The sequence below is a fragment of the Pagrus major genome, chromosome 19 (genome assembly GCF_040436345.1).
Source record: "Pagrus major chromosome 19, Pma_NU_1.0".
Lineage (NCBI taxonomy): Eukaryota > Metazoa > Chordata > Actinopteri > Spariformes > Sparidae > Pagrus > Pagrus major.
Genome location: NC_133233.1, coordinates 2,531,169 through 2,538,526, shown reverse-complemented (window position 1 = coordinate 2,538,526; position 7,358 = coordinate 2,531,169).

Below are 7,358 nucleotides of genomic sequence, written 5' to 3'. Positions count from 1 at the left end.
TGATCTTGCACAGTATGTATCATAAGTATGTGTCTGTTTCAGAAATATGGCAGAATAAAAAGGAACATTTGCTAAATCTACAGTTTAGTTTAAAATAATACAAAACCACCAAACTGTTTTCATCACATAAACAAAGTTGTTCTCGTTTATTAAATTATTGCCTGTTTAAATGTGCCTGTTCAGAACGGGCTGATTGCTTGACCTCTGGTCTAAATGCTTACAGTTTTCTTAAGAATCGCTCAACCAAACTACTTAACACTGGACACTGACTGTGTGGGGTTAACAAAACATAACCTAACTTAATTTTAAATATTGTATTGAAACATATAAAAAATCATTATCTGATTTCAATGTCACTGCTGTGTTATATTATTATCAACAATAGAATAATAATGATAATAGACCTTATTTGTCAGATGCCTTATCAGCAAGATCCTGGACCTTAAGTACTTGACTTTAAAATTAAAATGTTTATGTTTATGGATTTCTTCACATGGCATTATTACAAATATGGAAAATAAATTAATTGTTTAATAGTTCCACCCTCGCTGCAACCAGCATGGCTGAGTGGCTCTAGTATGTCTCCAAAAGAGAGCTTTAATGTGCTATTAAAGCTATTCCTTTAATGTGTGTACTGGAACTGTTTTTTTTGTTTTGTTTTTTTGAGGATGTTAATTTATGTTGTTTGCTTGATTGACTGACTGTGTCTCATCACTGATGCTTGCTTGTTCTACTTCAGCCAGGCAACATTTGTATTTTCTGGTTTCAGTAACTAATGACAAAGGAATGAGTGTTGCAACATGGTGCAGACATGTAAGTCCCTTCAGAAACTCACCACAGCTTATAATACAACACAATGAGTGTGTTTTTCTCGACATGTAAGCAAGTAACGCCATTAACTACTGATTGTTTACACACTGACCTGAAAAATTGATTTGCTTTGTCTTTATACAAGATCTACATTTACCAAAGTAAAGTTTTTATACTGTAGATCCTTTAGTCAGCACTAAGTGTTCATGCATTGATTTTCTTTCAAACCTGGCATCTGCAGTATATAAAACAGCTATGACATCATCACTTCTTTTTTCTCAGAAAACCTTTTTTGTGTTTTCCAAGAAAATGCATTGCATTTTGTTATTTTATATATATGGAGTGCAAATAGCATTGTGAAGTATTGCAATGTGAATTGAAAGCACTATGCAGATGTAGAGAATAAGAATTTATCAATGTACCGTGTCATATATCTTAAAGATAGAAAATGTTGATTACTGTTACTGCAATCATGTGTATATACTGTGGAGATACAAACATTTCTTATTTTTTCTGCCTTTTCCATGTACAGAATGTCAGATGACACATCAGTAATCACTGAATGTCTTGAAGTTCTAGCCTCAGCAGTGAATTGGTATGGAAGGCATATAGTAGATACAGTGTCAGGTGTGTGCAATACTATAAACACTTTGCACTCTTCCTTTGTCTAGCAACAGTCCTGTGTACTGTTACCTCAACAATGTCTCCATTAAATGGACAGAAGTAACAAAACTTGTCTATGCATTGGGTTTATTTGTTTCTTGTTCTAATATCCTCAGTAGGTACTGTGTTTTTCATAATACACTTAATGAAGTAAAATAAATGTCATGGTATGACAGAGATATACTGATAACTATTGTATGTGGAGTGCCAACTCACACAAGATGTTCAAGTAGCCAGAGGTCTGTACTCTGAAGCAGGATTTGTGATTAGAGAGGTAACTTTAGGGCAAACATTGGGTTTTCAGTGTTCAGAAGCTGGTTCACTTCTTACAGTACTAAGTACAAAGTACATCACCATGGTAACTTATGCTGCACATCCAACCTGCTCTGGAGCAGGTTATGTTCGAGATAACAGATAAACACATATACAGTAAGAGAGAACACATTGCTTAGTAGGCAGAAAGCCTACAGACCAATCAGATTTCAGGAACATGGCAATTTCATTCATAGAAGATCCCGTGGAACTCTGCGTGGATCACGAGAGGGTTACGCTGTGTAGGAATGCAGCGATTAACTGATTTTACTATTTACCGTGCTTTAAAACGTCACGGTTTTGTAACCGTAAAGGCTCAGCTACTGAGTGTTTCTGTTCTCACTCTCAAAAAAGGAACATGATGGTACATTCTTTTTCTATCTCTTGTTTCCACCAAAAAAGACGCCTTAAGTCGTCAGTATGGGAGCATTTTGGATACACAAAGAATGACCAGGGGATTGTTCCAGAAGATGAATATCCAATCTGCAAAGCTTGCCGAAAAAAAGTCGCTGCTAAAGGGTCCAACACCTCAAATTCACTGCAACATCTTTGAGATCACCATCCAGCTACACATGCTCAAGTGAAAGTAACACACAAAGTAATAAAGTGAAAAAAAAAAAAAAACTTTAGTGGCAAGTTACTTAATGAAACACTGAGTTGGTAGGGAATTAAATGTAAACGTGTCACTTACAATTAACGAAGTAGCGGTGAGAGTTGGGCTTTCAGTGCAATGTAAACCAATGGCAACAAAGCAGAAAAAGGAGCAATTTATAAATGGTGCAATGTTTATGAATTAACACTTACCAAAACAGCATGTAATCTCCTCAAGGACAGAACACCTGCATAAGAGATGTTCTCAATTTCTTTCTTTCATTTTTAATTTAACTGCAAAACAACAATAATATACAGGATTTTCTCAGGTCACATGTAAAATTAGATTAATTATTAAAAATAGATGATTAAAAATGAATGAAAAAATTAGGCATGGATGACAGTTGATGATGATTTTATTTCAATATTAATAATAATTTAAAATACTAAAAATACTATATTTTTAATATTAAAAGTCAACTAAAGTCATTACTGCAACTCCAATCGAAGTTAATCTTGGCATGAATTATTTATTTTCATTTTTCTTTTTCACTTTTAGCCTAAGTCTATCTCCAGTGCTGCTGTTCAACCCACTGTTGCAAAATCCTTGGAGATGTGTGTTCCTATGCTCCATCTTCAAAACAAGCCCAAAATTTGAGTAATGCTGTGGCCTATTTCATCTGCAAAGACATGATGCCATTTCAGATTGTGAAAAAACCTGGATTTCTTCATCTAATGAAAAAGACAGTGCCACAATATAAAGTTCGATCAAGAACCTACTTTTACACAAACAAAATCCCAAGCATGTACAAGGAGGTACAAGCAAGTGTGGAGGAACAGCTGGCAGAGGGTGTATGGTTTGGTGCAACCACAGACGTGTTGGTCACAATTTAAATCTGGCCATTTCCAAAGTTCTCTGGATGCCACGGGTGGAATCTGCTACCAGAGTGTGCCGACATCTGATGCAAGGGTTTTATCGAAGCTGGTAAAGGACATGAGAGCTTAAAAAGAAGCAGGCAGAATTGAACATCCCTGAGCACGCACTGATTCACCACGTGGTCACCAGGTGGGGATCCACATTTGAGATGATTTCCAGGTTCTTGGAGCAGCAGCAGGCCATCTGTGGGGTGCTAGCAGGAGACAGAAGCACTTGGCATCTCATGCCTAAAGACAATGTCATCACTGTACTGGAGGAAGTAAGCCAACTCCTTTGCCCTCTCCATGAGTTCACTGATGCCCTGGCCTCAGAGAGACAGGTCACACTTTCTTCCTGAAACCAGTCTTAGAGCACATCACCAGTAAGATATTTCAAGATCAATAGGAGGACAGGAATCTCACTAAACAAATGAAACCGATAATGAGAAAAGACTACTGCAGCTAAGATATACAGAGGAAATGAAGAATGTGCTGAACATTCAAGTTTTGTGGATGCCTGGTTTAAGGGAAGCTTTGCTGAGAATCCGGATTACATTTCTGCACTATAATATGAACTGAAAGGGCTCCAAATAATTGCGCAATTTGTAAAAAGAGCCCTGATGCAGACAGAGGTCCTACAGCCTTTAACTCCTTGTTTTGTTCAGAACGGAAATACTTAGCTAATATCTAGCTTATAGAGATATAGACAGAGATATAGATAGATAGATAGATAGATAGATAGATAGATAGATAGATAGATAGATAGATAGATAGATAGTAAAAATACTGGCATGGATGTTTACAGAGGTAGCTTATATTTAATTTCAAAGAGATATAAAGACTTTTTGTTTGTTTTTATTTATTATTTTGTACTGTATTATTTGGTTACTGTATTATTTCTGTTTTGAAAGGCAGCAACTGTTAAAAACAAAAGCCAACAAAGAAATGTTGTGGGGACAAAATACAATAAGACCTCTAATTAAAAATGCTCATGTGATTTTATACATCCCTCCTGTTGTGAAATTAATTAATGCATTATAATCGTGAAACTGTGAAATTTTCCTCATACTATAATCGTACCATCAAAATCTATAATCTTTGCATCCCTAACGCTGTTTAGGAGGGCCCTCCTGTCTTCTTTATTTAATTCGTTCCCCTCTTGGCTGCAAGCAATGTCAAAGACCTTCTTTTTTTTTTTTTACACCTATATCATCTTACAACATAGGCTGATTGAAATAAAGCCACTGAAGTCTTTTACTTGAATTACGTTTTTATATTTACTTTTTTATTTGCTACCAAGTCCATTTGACACTGCAAGGGTTGCAGCTGAAAGTTAGGGCTAAAATTGTCTATCACACGGTAAGAATACAGCTAAGCAATGTGTTAATTTACTTTACACAAATGTAATTGTAGTAAGATACTCGTGCCCTAATGATGGGGCAATGATATTAGAAGCCTGTTTATTTAAGCATTCACACAGGCGCCAATTTTTGTCACCTGTCCTTCCTTATTTTGGCTGCTGTAACTATGTTGCTTGTAGCCTGGATTGTGTGTTTAACACCATTATAGAGGAAACAAACCACTGAAGGCATTTTGAATAGAAAAGACCGTAACGCCATAGATGGTACACATATCCCATCCCTTCCTCCTAAAAGCCAGTCGTGTGCTTTATGGCTGCCGAATTGGGAAAGCTATCTGGTAATTGCATTGTTCAATGGGAGCACACAGTTGAGATTCAATTGATTTGGTGCAGCTGCAGATGGACTTCTAATATTCATCGAGGAGTGAATATCACGATAATGCACAAGATTACCAAACAAGGTGAGGTTATTCACAGATGAGACATTACACCCCCATTTGTTCAAGCGGGAGCAGCACTATGTTTTGAGCTGTAAAAGAGGTTGGTGCAGTGAAACTGTGCATGTGCAGTAGAAATATAACTTGTGGGGAAAAGATGGTCGAAACCTTATTTTATTACACTTCACAAGTTGTCTTGATGTCTACGGGCACAGTCATGGATGTACAGTGTGAACAGGTGGGGGCACACAGCCCTGAGGGGCTCCAGTGTTGAACACTAAAGTAGAAGAGGTGTGACTGCTAATTCTAAAACTGTCTGGGGTCTGTTTGTGAGGAAGTCCAATATCCATTTGCAGAGTGGTATGTTGAAGCCCAGAGTGTTAAGTTTTCCAATCAGCTTCATGTGTGAGATTGTGTTGAATGCTGACCTGAAATCAATAAACAGCATCCTGATTGTAGCTGTTCTTATTCTTCAGGTGCGTGAAGACTGAGTGAAGAGCAGCAGATATGGCATCCTCTGTGGATATATTGGTTATGAAAGCATACTGGTGAGGGTCCAGGCTGGCAGAGATGTTGTCTCTGATTCGCTTTAGAACTAGTTTCTCAAAGCACTTAATCAGGATGGGGGTAAGAGTCACAGGGTGGTGGTCCTTAAGACTAGACACAGCAGACTTTTTAGGTACAGGAATGATGATTTATGTCTTGAGGCAGGAGGAAACTCTCCTATGTTGTCTGTTGGTGGATGAACAACATTAGAAAAATGGCTACACATTTATTAGCTGTTAATTAACAGTTAATTATAATCACTAGTGCATTAACTAATGTTATTAGTTAATGCTACTGTACCCTTTTTGCATTTTGTCCAGGTGAAGGAAGCCGTAACTACTGCTGGTGAGTAAGGAGAAATTGTAGATTCAGTGTAGGCAGTCTGTGATAGAGCATATGAGCGGAGCGGAAGGATTTTGTGTTGAGCGAGGAGCGGCTCTTTCTTTAAAAGGGGGAGTGGAGCCTTATCTCTTGGTCCAATTTCGCTCCGGTCACTCATGCCCCACCTAGAATGCATCTTTGCACCTGCGCGCACACCCACACTATTTTCTTTCAAAACTATGGAGTTTACTGTGTACTTCAGAAAAGAAACTGAGAAGTCATACAAGTGTACTATTCCTGTAAAAGTAACAGATGGGGATAATGTGGAGCAAGAAAAAGAACGCGGCGACATTGTTGCAGTCGGTAAAGAGTTGTTTTGGAATGTAAAAAACACGGCAGTCTACTACAGAAACACACTGTGACCCTAACCCTCTTGGTTTAAAAATAAAACATTTCAAATTAATAACTTATGGTCTCACTGTTTTTGTTGGCTTGAAAATGAAACATTACCCTTATGTCTTAGTTGAGTTGGGTTGTGGTAATTTTTAAAGGAAATGAAATTACATAGCCTGGGGAAAAACGGACAAGCTCATGTTTTATTTGTACGATGCACTTTTTTTTTTGAGCGGAGTGTTGAGCGAGTGGATGGAGCGGGATAAAATTTACGATGGAGCGGAGCGGAGAATGCACAGAACCAAGCGGAGCTGACAAGCGGCGCAAATTGACAGGTCTGTGAGTGAGGAGTGGAAATTTTCACCCGGTCCGCTCACAAGCTCTGGTCTGTGAGGAAAGTTAGTTGAAATATTTAATCTTGTCTAGATACTCTAGAACTATACTCTAGAAAAAACCACATCATTCTGATGACCTTGCTCACTACCACCACCTCCTCTCTGACCTACCTGTCAAAGATCAACTCCTCTGCCTCCAACCCCAGGAAACTATTCTCCATGTTCTCTTCCCTCCTCACCCCTCCCTCCTCCCTCACTGCTGATGACTTTGCAACTTACTTTACCTTCAGGCCGTATTCCAGCTCCTTTCAAGACAGCTACAGTAAAGCCACTCCTAAAGAAACCCACCCTAGACTTGGCTGACATCCGCAACTACAGACCTGTATCTCTTCTTTCATTCCTCTCGAAAACCCTGGAACGTGCCGTCTACAACCAAGTGTCCTCCTACCTTTCACAAAACAACCTCCTTCACCCTAATCAGTCAGGCTTCAGGACTGCTCACTCCACTGAGACGGCCCTCCTCACGGTGACTGAGTCCCTCTGTGCAGCCAGAGCCTCGTCCTACTCCTCAGTCCTCATTCTCCTCGACTTATCCTCTGTGTTTGACACAGTCAACTATCAAATCCTCCTCTCAACTCTGGCCGGACTTGGCATCGCTAACTCTCCTCTAACCTG